At 44.2% G+C, this 16,652-nt stretch overlaps 1 protein-coding gene across 2 annotated transcripts in view; it reads left to right on the top strand.

Annotated features, from left to right (window-relative positions):
• LOC139767298 (discoidin domain-containing receptor 2-like) overlaps positions 1 to 16,652 on the top strand; it is a 119,054-nt gene that overhangs the window by 40,494 nt on the left and 61,908 nt on the right. For both annotated transcript variants that reach the window (XM_071696507.1, XM_071696508.1), the window contains exon 2: positions 3,988 to 4,120. The gene's annotated coding sequence lies outside the window, so the exon portion shown is untranslated. The remainder of the gene's footprint in view (positions 1 to 3,987; positions 4,121 to 16,652) is intronic.

Here is a 16,652-nt window from a genome sequence, read left to right as displayed (position 1 = left end):
TGCTTGTTTGAAGACAGTCTACTGTTTCCATTTTGCACCGAGATGGTTTACGTGTGACAGGTCAGTAGCGAGTTCTTTCATCTATGTATATCTACTATATACATGTATATACATGCTGGTAGCCACAAGGAAAGTGAAGCGCAATTACCCAAGCGCTTACGCAATAATTCACTCCTCATGGATACAGAGATAATCTCTCTATTATCTCTGTTTACCTGAGGATATGAATTATCACAGGTAATCCCTGTCTCCCTGAAGATGTGGATTACGATAAAAGCGCTCGGATCTTCGTGCTTCATGAATCACACGCTCTCTTGTGATGTATCTACATCTATATACATCTGCTACATGCATGGAAGCAAGAAGTGTTCGAAACAATAACGAAAATATAGGATACCATTGAAAAAAAAAAGCAGTGTAGCCATGAGCTATGTAATTGGGGAAAGGAAAACCTATATTTTACACCCCTAGACCAGAACCATCAAGATATGACCTTCTGACCCAGCGTGACCGGCCCTCTCGCCTTCTTGACCTGACAGTAAGATATCTTGACCTGCCACGCTCCCAGGCCTGAGATATTCCAGGTAGATAGAGCGTGACCCCCCAGAGAGAGAGAGGAGAGTATGCGAGTGTGTTTATACTGTGTGCATTCCCTCAAACGCTCGTGTACACACATTGATACAGTATGTACACGAGTTTGTGTGTGTGTGTGTGTGTGCGTGCGTGTGTGTGTGTGGTATGTCTGCGGAAGGAGCACCATCAGGTAGCTTCTTAAGTGCGATTGCACCATAGGTAAGTAACGTCGGAAGACCTTACGAGACAGACGACTTGTATTAACCTCATGACTTGCATAACCATTTCACCTACTGCTGGTGTTGGTGTGGTCTAGCGCGGGGGGTGTTGAGCAGGAGGGAGGGCACGAACGGTGAGGTGGTGATGGATAAGGTCTTGGTAATGCGGAGTGGTGATGATCATGTTGGTGGTGATGACGGTGGTGGGTTTAGTAATGAGTGTGGGTAGGTGGGTGTGGTCGTGTAGGTGGGCCTACAAGTGTGGGTGGGCATACTGATGGTGGGTTACTGATAGTGGGCGTACATATGGGAGATGCCATGATGTTTTGATCTTAGTCTTCTGCCTTCAAGAACAGCGATCCGTCCGTCTCCGTCTCTCTCCCTGTCTTTCTTTGTGTCTGTCATGTCGTTCGTTGATGCCAACCATCCCAGAGACATAGAAGCATCACTGATGATGACCTTTGCATCAACATGCCACCAAAATCGTATTTAGAGTTCGTTGAGAAGGTCGAGGGAAAAGTGGTAGGCCTATGTAACTGGGCGACGGAGAGTGAACATCATAATTGAGGAGGAGGAGGAGGAGGAGGGGTATGAAGAAGTGGTGGAGATGGTGCTGGTTGTCGTGGGGAGGTGGAGCGTTGTCGTTCGTGTTGGAGAGTGGAGAGGCATTAGGCGATGACGGAGGCGTAGATGACTATAGGCTTTTGATGACCAGCAGACGACGATAGAGGGAGGTGTGTGTGGAGTGTGTCCGTGGTGGTCGTAATACCCAGAGGACAGTGTCCTTTTTATCGATTGCCTTCGTCCATTACCTCGAAATAAACTTCACTACGATAACATCCTCGTTGTAAAAATCCATTACCGTGGACCTCGGTCCATAACAATCTTCCTTTGGCGTGTTCTTGGTAATCTTCTCAGATTAATTAAGGAAGATTAATGAGGCTTTGGCTCTTAGAAAGATTTATCGACATTTTGATTTTAAGAATGGATGGAGATTAATCTATTTTCTCGGACAATATCAAGAGTTTATTTTTTGGTAATATTCTGACACCTTCATTCCTTATCTTACCTTTGGATGTCGTATGACAATGTCTTTGACTCTTATCAAGCGGGATCCACTCCACTGGAGAAAGTTGTGTCTACAGTGGAGATTAACCTATTGTAAATCAATTTTCTCCCTCCAAGAACATGTTCAGCGAACAACAATGTGGTCATCTCTTACACGTGATTCAAAAATCAGAGTTCCAGGAACAATCTTCCTCGACCCCCACCCACACAACCACCTCAAAAAAAGAGAGATAATTGAATCCAAATTTTTTTTTTCTGTAACCACATTTCGTTTTCGCTCCTCTACCATTTAGAAAGCAGATGCTTTTCCAATTGAAAACCTCAAGTTCCTAAGTTCTAGCTATCTCTCCCATATCTCCACCTACCCCCCACCCCAGAAGTTTAGGACATGAGAGAGAGAGAGAGAGAGAGAGAGAGAGAGAGAGAGAGAGAGAGAGAGAGAGAAAAAAAAACTACGATCTCATATGAAGAAAGAAAATCTGGTGATTATTATCGATTAGGGAAAAAAAAAAATATGGAAGTCATAAAATTGGACGAGGTAAGACCTTCCATTATGACTTGAGAGTGGATGAGGAGGAGAGGAAGGGAGGGAGGGAGGCTGGGGCCCTTTTGGTATAGCTAGCCCGACCTGGGCATGAAGGGCTGAGATTTAAGTACGTCCAGAGCGCTCCCCCTCTCCCCTTCCCCAGAGGCATCTCACGACGCACTCACGCCTGACTGCTTTTAACACACGCCTCAGCCCTTCTCTATATAATAACTCCCAGAGAGAGAGAGAGAGAGAGAGAGAGAGTGTGATGCTGCTGCCGCCACCCCGCTCCAAGTAAGATTTCTGTAGTAGTATGTCTTTCTTAATGTATACATATATATTGGACCATGGACTGAATACTAACTTCTTGTATTACTTTCTCACTCTTATCTCTTGTTCTCTTCGAGTCCTGTGGCCCTGAACAGGTTCCCTACACATACACACGCACACACACAGAAAGAAATAGGGCCCCAAGAATGTAAAAGTCCCTCTCCATACAGTGAAAATGGGTGATTAGAAATAGGTAATTACATACGTAGAACTGAATGAACTCAGTGATGAAATTGTGAAATGCTTATTTCAAACATGTATGATAGTAGTGTGTGTGTGCATCTATTCACATTAGTGACAATGACATTATATGTGCACGGTGATTGAATTGCCACCTTGCACTATCGTTCAGTATCAGTTACACAAATTACACGAAAGATATTAATTACCTCGTTAGATTACTCTCAAAATCCATATGTGACATTCACAGATGTGACAGAGGTAAGATGGCTATTTTCCACCATGGATGTATTAAGCCGTATGGTTATTAGCGTGAATGGGGTGGCTTAACCATTCCACTATGACGCTCTGGTTAGGTGGTGCGGAAAGGCAGTGGTTAGAGGGAACTGGAGGAGGAGGAGGAGGAGGAGGAGGAGGGAAGCTGTGTGAGGAAGACGTAGGTATGAAACGTAGCATTGCTTGCCGGGCACCAGCCGGTCAAATAACTGGTAGTTAACCTTGAACCTGTTACAAGTGATTACGAGGCCCTCTAGCAGTTCGCCTATTATGTGATCCCCATTCCTGCCCATCTGCTTCGAATTATCTCGATGCTGGTTCGTGCTATGAGACTAAGAGGAAGAGAGAGAGAGATTGAGATATGATAGAGACGTGCCAGGGAACGGAACATATCAGGGATGAAAGCGTCTCATGGTCGTACTGGCCACGAAGGATCTAAGGCGGTGGGATAAATGTGCTTCGATGATCCTTAACAAGCGTCATCCGGGCACAATGTACAGCATCTGATCCCATCCAGATCGCTCTCTCTCTCTCTCTCTCTCTCTCTCTCTCTCTCTCTCCTTGGTGTCTATAATGTCTCTTTCTCTCTTTCGCGTCTCTTGCTGAGGTAGTATGAGGGCTTTATGCTTGCCTCCACCTACCCCTTAGCCACGTACCCTTCGTCCTATCAAAGATGCTTCGTTTATGCAAATCTACGACAATTAACGATTCTTGTAATCTAAGATAAATTTTTTTTTTTCTCCCAGTCTTATTTTTACCTTTCCTTCGAATTCATAGCTTCATATATTTCTTATGGTATTTTTTTTTTATTTCCAGAGTAGAAGGTGATGGCAAGTGTTATAGGAAAGACATGAAGAGGCAAAGAGGTCTAAAGCTTGGTGGTGGACGGGAAGAAACAAACGTGAGAAAGGCCTTACCAAGCATCAAGTTGCCAGCAGTCAGCCACACGGTAATTATGTGACGCAGTAGTTTGCTAAGTACCCAAGAATAGGACGGTAATTGTCAAGTTATATATAATTGCTTTAATCCTGTGATTTGTATCATTTGTTTTCTAATACTGTGCTTCTGTGTCTTCTATATGCGTTTCTATATTCTCATACGTATATATATATAGATATATTCCATTGAGTTAATTCAATGGCGTAAAATTTCTGAAGATACAATTTTTTGATGAATCAACTTTACGATGCCTCGTTTATAATAAAACTATAATCATAAACTGCGTGAAATTTGCGAGGACAATTATGCGAGGTCAAACTTGCAAGGACAAATTTTGCGAGGACAATTTTTCTTTTGATAAACAAGGTGATGCATGGATACCTCAGAGGTTTGTGTGTGTCTATGTCAACCTTGTCATGTTTATGTACGTCCTGATGTGTCAACCTCATTGCAGTGTAGAATATCTGGACAAATTTACATATTTTTATGTGTGATTGTAGAGACCAGGCAGACAGACCTAATTATTAAGGCTACTTACACATAAAAGAATATCTTAGTATTTGAAAGGGATTCATCTCCACATTAGAATATTCGTCTTTCTTTCAGTATTCCATTAAAGCATCGATATTTGGATAGTATTGGATATCGCATTAGAATATTGGCGTTTAGTAATGGTATTAGAAGTATTGGTATCTTTAAGATAACCAGTATCTTTTAGTTCAAGTCGTTACAGCCTAAATAGAGATACAATAGGCGAAATACTTTCGTTTTAAACCTGCCAAGTTGATTTAGCATCATGCAAATAATTTGTTTTTATCGTATTTTTTTTGTTCGCTCACCGCCAGCCATTAAATTATGAAAATGTGAACGAATTCAAATTCGTCTGACAAGTACGGCATTTGGGGCAGATAACGTGAAGAATGATGGGGGCAAGAAGCACAGATATCGAACGGAGAGCAGTGAAGGTTACGAGAATGTGTGTGGAGAGTGTGTGTGTGTGTATGGACTGTGTGCTGGTGTGTGTAGAGTGTATGTGTGGAGTGTGTGTATGTGTGTTTAATGAGGCTCTAAGGCCAGAGGGGCATCTGGTTTCATGTCTCATCTTGTAATCAAAGCCACTGATCGATTTCTATTGTTTCTGTCTAGGAAGAGCTGTTCATATATTACCACATTAAGCTCCTATCAACCACAACATCAACACTAATCTACCACATCAGTAACCTCGCATTAGCTACATCATACTCGACATTTCCTGCTACATTTGCCACCTCACATCAGGCACATCACCAACCCATCCTCAACGATTTATTACTTTAACCACAGCACCAATTCCACTTACCAGGATCCTTATGCTTTACTATCCTGCTGCCTCCGTCACTATCCTGCCTCCATCTATGTCGATTAGGAACGCTGGCTTATGTTACTGTCCACGAGCAAGTAGCTTCGTCTTAGACCCCTCAAGTCATCGGTTATCTGTCCTTCCCATGTGCTGAATAAGCCACTAACCCACAACACTATTTCAATCCCCACCTAACTAGTCCACCAATCCACTCCAGTAACCATCTCAAACCCCATCAACCACCCCACAGCAATGAGTACCCAACCACGCCATATCCACCCCAATAACCACACAAACCCCCACCATCCACACCAATACTAACCACACCAAACCCACCAGAATAACCTATCTCAAACCACATCATCGACCCCACACCAGTAACTCATCCACAGCATTACCACGAACCCCACCATCAGCGCTTGTCATCCACCTTCAGGAATAAGAAGTCCTCAGAGGCGTTTATCTCTGTCCTGTCCCCCACCCAACGCCCCTGGAGGTCTCAAAGGATCTTGGGTCTCGTTGACAACTTCGGGCATATCAGGACACTGCCTCCAAGGGCGCGGCCCTCTGGCTATAGTACCTTGTAGGACGAGAATGTGATAAACATTACAGACTCAATTATACTCTCAAAATCAGTCTAATGGAAAGAAGTCATTAGAACTCATCGAATTAATTAACCAAAAGTCATTAGGCACTTGATTGCTCAGCGCAAACACAACCTGTGCCGAAGATTCTCGTTAATGATCCCGGAGAACCTGATGCTGTTGTACAGAAGGGAAAGTGAGTTGTGAAGGCTATTAACGCGACGTCTTGCATGAGTTGCCAGTTTGGTGACGAGACGGTGTTGAGCCGCGCTGATGGCATGTTTTGCACGTCTTCAACAAAGGAGTGGGTTGCCCTGACATTGGGTGTGTGTGTGTGTTGCACACGGAGAAACGTGCTTACTTTTCTGTTAAAATATGTAGACGAGGCATTATCGATGCCTCTTGCACCTCCACCACGACTTGATCCCTCCATCTACCAGACGCTCCTCTACCACATACCAGTCTCTCCACCTACCAGTCGCACCCACTTCCACCCACCAGTCGCAAGTCGCACACCCCCGCCTCCACTCACACTCTGCAGCCACAAGAACTACTAAGGCAGTCGGAACCACCAGTCGGAGGGGAGGAACGGATTACCATCAGTAATTACCCTCTTACTGATGACACTCGTTACACAGGCTGTTGAACAAGACCAATAAACTGCCCACTCGCTCGTTCACCCAACTGCCTGATTGTCATTAATGATGGTTACGTTTGTCTAAGGGGCGGGAGGGTAAGGGTAGGTTCGTCTCTTCGTTTGGGGATGTCACGAACGCTCTTTCTTCGTAATCCGCTGACGCTTCAGCGTTCGTGTAAGGACCTTGATTACGTCATAGGGGTTTACTGGCGGCGTAAGTGTAGTGGTGGTGAGGGAGATTCATCACATATGTGAATATTTGAGATTCCATTCGATGAATGCGCCAGTACCGAATATAATGCGTCCGAAAACAAGTGTCAAATTCAGATCGCTGTTCTCCCATATATATATATATATATACACGCACGCGAGTACATAGCACATATAGTAGTTGAGATATTGAACATATATTAAGAGACGGGGCAACATGAGTATAAAACTCTCTCCCCGTAGTTATACAACTCATAACTAGAAATCACACATATGTGCTCACAAAAAACACCACACGTGCAAGACACCTCCACATATACATGTATACTAACACACACACACTGTGCATACATTTGACTTGTGTATATATGATATATATGTGTGTGCGTGCGTGTGCATACAAGCCCTCTTATTTCCATATACAGGACAAACACAGTGCTATGCTTCCCACAGGAAAAAGAGAAATGTGTGTATAAAAGACTCGCGCCTGATATCACGTCAATAGCTACGAGTCTGTCTGGTCCTCTCGTTGGCCTCTTGCGTGCACGTGTTGTGGCCTCTCACGCGCGTCAGCTGATCACCCCGTGCCTCCGTGACGTCACGCACTCAAAGTCTCGAGGACTGACACTTCCAGAGAGGTCATTAAGGGCCTAATTTGAACCTCGAGGACGCCCCTCGAAGTTGAGGGCGTGAGTGGACTGCGGGTGTTGGGGCGTGAGCCGCCCACGATCAAAGGTGTTTACTGAGCCGGACTCTCTTTGTGGTGGTGGGTTTACCAGCGCTTGCGATGGGGGGGGGGGGGGGGGGGGAGAGAGAGAGAGAGAGAGAGAGAGAGAGAGAGAGAGAGAGAGGATAAACCCACATAAAGCTTGAGGAATGTCACTTCTTTTACTCCTAGTTTTTTTTTCCCTTAATTCAAACACCTTCCATTTCTGTCTTCCCACTAGATACCCCACTTCGTTCACCCTTCTAATGCCTTTCTTTCCCCACCACAAAGACCACTTCATTGCCTCCCCACCCTCCTCCTCCAGACCTTCCTTCCCCCGTCACAAATACCACTTCACTTCCCCTTTTCCTTCAGCCATTCCTTCCCCACCGCAAACACCACTTCATTCACCCCTCTCATCACTCCTACCCCACCGCAAACACCACTTCATTCACCCCTCTACCCTCCCGCAGACATCACTTCATTCACCCCTCTACCCTCTCCACCACAAACACCTCTTCATTCCCTCCCCCAACCTCCTCCTCCAGCCCTCCCTTTCCCCGCCACAAACCACCACTCCATCCACACCCACTACGCCATGCGTCTCTTAACCCCCCACATACGCAACATGACGTAGAAAATCAACAAATTTGTCTGCTGATAAACTACCCCCCTGCTAACAGGCTTAGGACTGGGGTCATCAACGTCTTCGTAAATAAGTCCAAATGAGGTGGTATCAACAGCTTAGCTCAGGGGCCTTGGGGGTAAACAATGGCCGCCCTGGGAGGCCCTTATGCCTCGGGTATGTAAACAAAGGTAGTCGGTCAGGGAAGGTTGACTACACACACACACACACACACACACACACACATACACAAACTTGACTGGGTATAAACATGGAGAATGAAGGCAATTCAGATTCGCAGGCCTGCAGGAGTGTGACGATTTGGGAGTCTGGGTGCAAAAGGAACATGGGTGAGGTGATGGGGGAGATTAGGAGGACTAAGACTGTGATGAGAGAGAATGAGGAATGACGTCTTGTTGTTGTTGTTCCTTCTCTTCCTCCTTTGGCTCCTGGTGTTGGTGAAGAGGGAACGAGAAAGAGTTAAATGTCATGGAGACTGACGGTGGTTAGAGGAGGAATATGATGATAGTGTGTTGGAGAGAGAAGAGAAAATGAAGTAGCGAGGGCAAATGGTTACGAGAATACTAGTGTGAATAGTGGTAGGTACAGTTATACATATGAATACATGTATAGATGAGAGTTCATATAAGTGGATATGTAAACAGGCTTAGAACAGGAGTGAGAGTACTTACTCGTAGGTAGATGTAAATGGAAGACTTTAAGATCGGTGGGTAGATATGGCTGTTGGAAGGTATGTGTGTGTGTCCATATAACAACACTCTTGTAAAACAGTCATCCTCTTGCAGACTAACTCTACCACCACGTAGGTATGCTTGTGGTGAGGGAGGAAAGCAAATACTCGCGAAGCCTTCACAACCAAGAACTCCAGGTCTCAACACACACACCACACACTTTCTTGGGTACATTTCATAGAGCTCCGCTAATTCGTTGTTGACGCCTCTCTGATCCGTGGGAGGAGGAGGAGGGTGTTGCAACCCGTGTTTGTTTACATATTGTGAGGTGGGAGGCGACGATTGCTTACCTGGTTGTTGTGGATTAAGATGTCTTCATGATTATGTGTCTTCATCTCTACCTTCCTCCACCCGGTTCTCCTTCTGTAGTGCCCCCGCAGTGCTCACGTATATGTACATGCACACATGCATTCGCCTTCTATAAGGCTCCCGCAGCGCTCATGTATATGTACGTGAATATATACACATCTGTCTTGACAGTCCCTCTTTCTTTCTCTCTCTCTCTCTCCCAGTATTTTTGTTAGGCAAATACGAATCAATTCCACGAACCTATGTTTTCAAAGACGCACAAAAACAAGTATGGTCTAGAATCGCAACATTTCTAAGACTTGCTTGATTTAAAACAGACGAAAGGAGAATCAAAATTAGTTTATCTTACGCACGATAATCAAACCGAGTGTTGTCAAAATTGGTCATCTATATACTCCCTGAGGGAGGCGAGTTCAATGTAGGACCCTGCAATATGCAGCTCGAGTGTCAATAAAATGAATGAGAAATGTTACCACGTATGAGGAGTGACCCTATGAGAAAAAAACAAGATGTTAACCAACTCATTATCTGCAGCTGGATGACTTATGGACGAGTCGTGTCGCTTTGGTTACGCTAATGAACGAGAGATAAGAGGATATAAAGATAAGACGCCTGACAGAGAGCTATAGACTATATCTGCAGATAATTTCTCTGGCTTTGCAAGTACATTGGCTCGAGTCTGTAGATATTTTGTTTGGGTTTATAGATATTTTGTCATAGTCTCTAGATGATTTATTTGGGTTTATAGATACTTGCTTTGGGTCTGCAGATGTATGTTAGGGTTTGCAGACACTTGGTTCAGGGTCTGTACACATTCAATGCAGTTCTACGAACGCATTCAAGTGTTGAACAAAACAAAGGAGATGATTCTACCCAACTGGCAGGCTTATATCCTGAGGACGCCTGTTGGGTATCTCCTGGATCAGTGTACATATACAAGTTACATATGACGCGAGGAACTGTATGTCTCTTATCTTCTCTTAGTCTCGAAATGTCTCGAAGGGACCCACTGATCTGTTGGTACTTGCATTCCTCTGTGTGACAACAGTCCACGTCTCTAAATGCATTACATCTCTTGAGCACGACGGTGCGACCCTTGAGCACGACGACACGACAGTACAACCTTAAGGGCAACGACAAAGTAGTCCTACTACTACTATTAGTTCTACTACGTCGCTACTTTTTCTTTTTTGTTTCGTTTTTTCTTCCCTTTTCCTGCTTTCTTCATCTCTCCTTAATCTTTTTTCTTCCTCCTCGATCAGTTTCTTGCTTCTCTTTGAAATATTCGCCTGTAACAAATGGAAGATAAGTAAGGCCATGAATTAGAGTAGAACATTTCTCTCTCTCTCTCTCTCTCTCTCTCTCTCTCTCTCTCTCTCTCTCTCTCTCCCTCTTTCCATTCTTTGGAGTTCTCGTAATATGCAAAGCATATTCGCTTGGGAGTACACCCCTGAAGCGTAAATCATTCGATAGAATCTAGGAAAGAGGAGGAGAGAAATAAGAGCAGAAAGAAAAAGATATTTCCAAAGTCTTTTGAATGGTTGTCTTCCAGTGACAATAAAAGAAAAATATACATCATACAAATAGACTAACACGGAGTGAAACAGATCACACGACGAAGGATTTAAAAAAAGGTCTTTGAGGAGGAAAAAAAAAGACGAAATGAAAAGCCTTTTTTAATCCCTGTAATCAACTTTTGAGGATCTTGAAATACAAGGTAATGGAAGAAACACACAAAAATGTATATAAACGAACCACATCTCCGGACAAAGCTCTTGGCTGATAAGAATCTCTTGAGAGGGAGAAAAATCGAGGTATTTTCTCAAGAGTTCTAATTAAACCTAATTCATGACTGTCAGGCGCTGACTCACCTCGAGAGAGAGAGAGAGAGAGAGAGAGAGAGAGAGAGAGAGAGAGAGAGAGAGAGAGAGAGAGAGAGACGAGTTCTGGTGGAGTCTTGGGCCGGGTCGTGAGGGAGTCGCACTTTAGTTGTGGAGTCTTGTGACTCAAAGTATAGTGACTCGCAAGGATGGAAGGAAGAAGGAGGAAGGAAGAAAAGAAGAGGGAGGAAGAGGAAGAACAAGAGGAGAGAGGAGTATGTGCTAGTCTTCTGAAGGGGCGTATTCTTACCGCGTTCTCAAAGGGGGTCTTTTGTGTGTGTGTGTGTGTGTGTGTGTTCGAACGGGGTCAAGGGATTCAGCGGTCACCCTCGGGCGTCATGGTAGCGTAAAGACGCCAGTCTTTTGTCCTCGGCTTCCTTACGTTCACGACGGTGGAGGAGGAGGAGGTGGTGGTGGTGGCGGCGGTGGGAGCAGCTCTGAGGGACGCTTTGTCCGACACGTCGCGCTTCTCGGCGCTCATGAGCTCCCGGAGGTCAGGTGAAGTGCGAGTGTTGAGAGAGAGAGAGAGAGAGAGAGAGAGAGAGAGAGAGAGAGAGAGAGAGAGAGAGAGAGAGAGAGAGAGAGAGAGAGAGCGCTTTGTTTGGAGTGCCTGAATCTGGGTGGGTTGTGAGGCCTCTCTCTCTCTCTCTCTCTCTCTCTCTCTCTCTCTCTCTCTCCAGGTAGCGAATCGTTACATCATCAAGACAAGTGAGAGAGAGACGCTTAAGACACAGACCTCGCATAACTAGTGAATGAAAACAGTCTTGGAAGGAAGGAAAGAGAGAGGAAAATGAAAACGCTGGATCCTTAGCTAAGGCCGGATACATTAGCGGTATATCCAGCGACCGGAAGGTGTGTCTGCGTTTAATGCAATACGTGACATTCTATCCTGCGAGATGCACCCGGCTTGCTTGCACAAATGTCGTATTACTTTCCGATTTCAAGGGTAACTGGAAGCAGTTCAGTCATCAAGAGGTGAAATTTAATTCTACTCAGAGTCCAGAGAATATAGAAGTTAAGACTTAATCTATTAGAGATTTTTAGAGAATATAGTCGTTGATTTTATCACTGTGGCAAATCCGATGTAGAGGAAGGAGCAGGTGACTTGCTCGAATGCCAGAGCAAAGTGGCATCAAGAGGTCTTACATTTAACCGTGAAAGACCTGGAAAGATGATGACGTTCTTGTGTGTGTGGTTCAGCAGTGTTCTTTCGTAGCTCCTTTCGCGCCGTTCCTCAATTACGTTTACTGTGGAAACGACCAGCGTAAAGTAACTAAAGTAATTTCTCAGAATGAATTGAAGGTTCGGTGCAAGTCCGGCGCCAGCAAGTGGTAGTTGGCGAGGCTTCTATCTATGTCCAGATGGAGTCGAGTAATTAGTGGTGTACCCCAGGGGAGTTAACCTGGACCTGTATTATATATAACCCGTACTGATAACCTGCCAGACACACCCCTATTAAGTACAGACCTATTTGTTGGTGACGTATAGCGTCCAGTGGTAATTTCGGAGATGCACGATAGGGAGGACTGCCTCAATGCAGCATTAGGTTATATAGGAAGAACTCAGTCTGGCGTTTGTCTGTCCGTCTCTTATGGTTTACCCATGACAAATACAAGACTTGAACACTGTCAAGAGACTCGGAGTCCAGTGAATATTACAATGGAACCCACGAAGAAAAGAACTTTACCTCATCATGTTCATTAAGAGAAGGACTTTCCTTTTTCGGATTCTGCTGGCGAATCTTCCTTTCGATAAGCACTCTCGTAAGACCGTCTGAAAGGCATTAACAGGCTGTTGTCTCTGACCTGGCATTGGTTTTCATGGTCGGGGTTTCTTAAATCCTCTTTCCTGATACGCTGGTTTGTGCCGCTCTGTCATTACGCACAACCCGTGTGGTGGTAGAGGAGGGGGCTGGATGATGCGGTCCTCATGCCTTATAGAATAGTCCCATTTGCTGGAAAGGATACGGCGGAGGGCGTAACTGTGATTTAGGGATTGTCGAGACCTGATGGAGTTCTGATGATGTCTTAGCGCACTCCTTATCTGTCATGTAAACATCCCAGGAAGGATTAGGATCAGAGTTTAAGAATACGTCATCATTATGACGACAGTATTTACATTATACTTTAAAAAAGGGGCTTCCTAATCTCATCTGAAGGGCATGACATAACAGAAGTTGAACCCCGAGCTCATATTGGTCTCCGAATGAACTCTTTTTCTCAAAGGTTCATCAAGACATGGAACAGTATCGCTCAGAGCATAGTCAATCGTGTCTGCATCTTTGCTTCGGGTGATTCTTAAGAACTTCCCTGTACAGTTGGGCGCCCTTCAGCGCCTCGTTGATGGGCTCCACACCCGCTACTTCGGTGAGGGGGGACACTAAGTCTCTGGCTGACCCGAGACTTCGAGCGAGTCTCGAACGCTAGATACGGAGCTTTGGAAGTGGATTTTGTCAGTCTTCCTCTACCGAACTCTTATCTTGTCTGCCCTCGCTTTGTTCTACCCTCGCTCCCACAAGTCTTATCTCCCGTCTCCCTGTGTATTATCCACTTTTCTCTACCATCCCTGATTCCCTCTCTCTCTCTCTCTCTCTCTCTCTGCTTCACCGCCCACGTACCAAACCATCTTCCCTTCCCTTCCCCCCTTCGTCCACAGGAGTGGTGGTGGAGGATGGGGTGTAAGGGCCAGCATCGTCTTAAATCAGCCAACCACTTCGCGGTTTACATAACCCGACGACCAATCACAAGTAAGGTAGCGGACGCGCCCATGCCAACAAAGCGGCAACGAAACTGTCACTTTTTAATCGATTGTAGACCATTAGATCACCGGCCAGTGTTTACAAATGTCGGATCATGTTTGCGAACGGTGGAAAAAGGCGTGCGCCACCGGGCACCTGTAGAGTGACGTCACCTTGCAGCGTTCGTGGGCAGAAATCCGTCTTGTGTTCTTTTACCCAAATTTCTCCATCTATTTTCTACGTGAATATCTTTATTTAAAAATCTACTCGCCAACAGTCAGAATCCTTGGGTGGTTATTAGATTATTCAATAATTTTCTGATTATCTTTTTTGAAACTATCGATTATCGTGTTTGAGCTTCTAATTACTTTTTTGAACTTGATTACCTTTTTTTTTTTAAACAATGACAAAAAAAAAAGCTTTAAGCTTAGATGAATTCATTGGCAAATTTCTACCCTAGGCATAAATTTTCGCATGACTTCTCTCCAGTGTTAAACCGTGTTGAAGAATTTGTGCAGAATTAAACAGTCCATAAAATTTCGCCATTACTCAACGAATTTAAGAGAATTTATCCCAATACAAGATTTAAGGCATAAGTATTTTTTTTTTTTTTTGTATATACATAATTTCTACGATGGTTGAATACCTCGGTGTTGGCAGGCTTGATTGGGGGGTTGCCAACTATCCTGTCAATCAGAGAGAGAGAGAGAGAGAGAGAGAGAGAGAGAGAGAGAGAGAGAGAGAGACCTCTCTTTCATTGCCACAGAAGAAAAGGGATAATTCCATCAAGCCTTTTGAGAACCTGGTCCTCCATAGATGTAAAGGCTAGGGAATGTGTACGTTTGTTGTGACGCTCTTGTGGTGTACACCTGAAAAAACATTGTCATCGACTCGTGATAAGCCATATGCGTTTGTCTATAACACACACACGCGTGTGTGTGTATATATATATACATATATATATAGGAAAGTATCACAATTTTGCGCGTGATCAAGATATTCCTATGAGTTTCATTTTCCCCGTGGACTCGTAGGAATATATATATATATATATATATATATATATATATATATGTATATATATGATCTTAACGTATACCAAAAAGGTGTATGATCAGGATCGAACGTTCACAAATTGTTATACATTAACGATGAATATTAAAACTGTAATTTACTTACACTCCCACTGCAATCTTCAGGTATATTGATTCTAATATAATCTCTCATCTATCTTAAATTTTTCCCAGTAAATTCCGATGAAAGAGAATTTTTTTTTTCTTGGTGCGTTTGGTGATTTCAACGCCGGCAAAGTAGTAATCTTTTTCAATTTTCACTTCTCCAGACCAAGGTTTTTCATCGAAAACTAACGACGTAAGTGGAAATGATGAGGGTTGGCTGACTGCCTAAATCCAGAGTTCGAAACCATATGGGTGTGTGTATGAGTGTGAATCATAGTCAGCAACGCTAACTTCTATACCACGGGAGCTATAGACATAGTGTATAGATTATGATGGACAAGCCGAAGTCTGAGTGTCTATACAAATAAACACACGCCTATGAAGAGAGGAAGATTCTACAGATTAGAGATAATTGGTGTTGGGAAAGATCGTTTATAATGAGGAAGATCTAGCAAGTTACTTTGATACTTGGGTTATGAAGGGAAACCTTGCTCACGCTGAGGGCATTCGTGGAGATGGAGGAAGAGAAGGATGCACAGATGTGTAGATGGAGGAAGATAGGGCTGGACAGATGTGTAGATGGAGGAAGATAGGGCTAGGCAGATGTGTAGATGGAGGAAGATAGGGCTAGGCAGATGTGTAGATGGAGGAAGAGAGGGCTAGGCAGATGTGTAGATGGAGGAAGAGAGGGCTAGGCAGATGTGTAGATGGAGGAAGATAGGGCTAGGCAGATGTGTAGATGGAGGAAGATAGGGCTAGGCAGATGTTTAGATGGAGGAAGAGAGGGCTAGGCAGATGTGTAGATGGAGGAAGAGAGGGCTAGGCAGATGTGTAGATGGAGGAAGAGAAGACTCTACATATATGGCTGGAGAAAGGGGAGACATTTAGTGCCATAGAAAATATACTCTAAGTCTAGCAAACTGAGAAGTTAGAAGAAATTAAGTTATATGGACAAGTTTTCTTATCTTTTCGTATCTCTCGGAAAAATCCAAACTAGATGGATAATGTAATATTCTTAATGCAACCCACAAGTAACCCTTGGCTTGTTAAATTCCACAAATGGCCCTTCGTTTACTGAAGCCCCACAAGTACCACTTGGCTTACTGCATCCCAGAAGTAACCCTTGGCTAACTTAGTACGATTAAAACCTATCCATCCACTTTTACATGGCAGGATTGAAACACACCATCAATCAAATCTAGAAATGAATGTTCAGTATCGTTATCAATGCAGGATTTAAATGGCGATTCTCTATGGTTTATAACGACGTCGTCTTCTCAAATACCGTATCAGATCCTATATATTGATGGGGGCGTCTTGCACTCGGTAGGATCTAGACTATTTTGTGTGTGTACCTTAAACAGACTTGTAGGACCATTAATCACAGATACCTTCAGAATGCTCAACCTGCCTCCCATTTTCCGCACTGGACTTGAAATTACCCCTATAGTGAGGTTACAACTGTCTCTTCTTTCCTCATCACTCTCTGATCTGCCGTGTCTTGCCCTCATTAAGGAGCGTCCTGCTGCTGCAGTCTTTACATGTTCTCATACCACCTCCAACAATGCCTCGAACCCATTGAACA

This window comes from Panulirus ornatus, chromosome 59 (genome assembly GCF_036320965.1).
Source record: "Panulirus ornatus isolate Po-2019 chromosome 59, ASM3632096v1, whole genome shotgun sequence".
Classification (NCBI taxonomy): Eukaryota; Metazoa; Arthropoda; class Malacostraca; order Decapoda; family Palinuridae; genus Panulirus; species Panulirus ornatus.
Note: the sequence above shows the minus strand (reverse complement) of the source record. Positions and strands in the feature narration are given on the sequence as shown.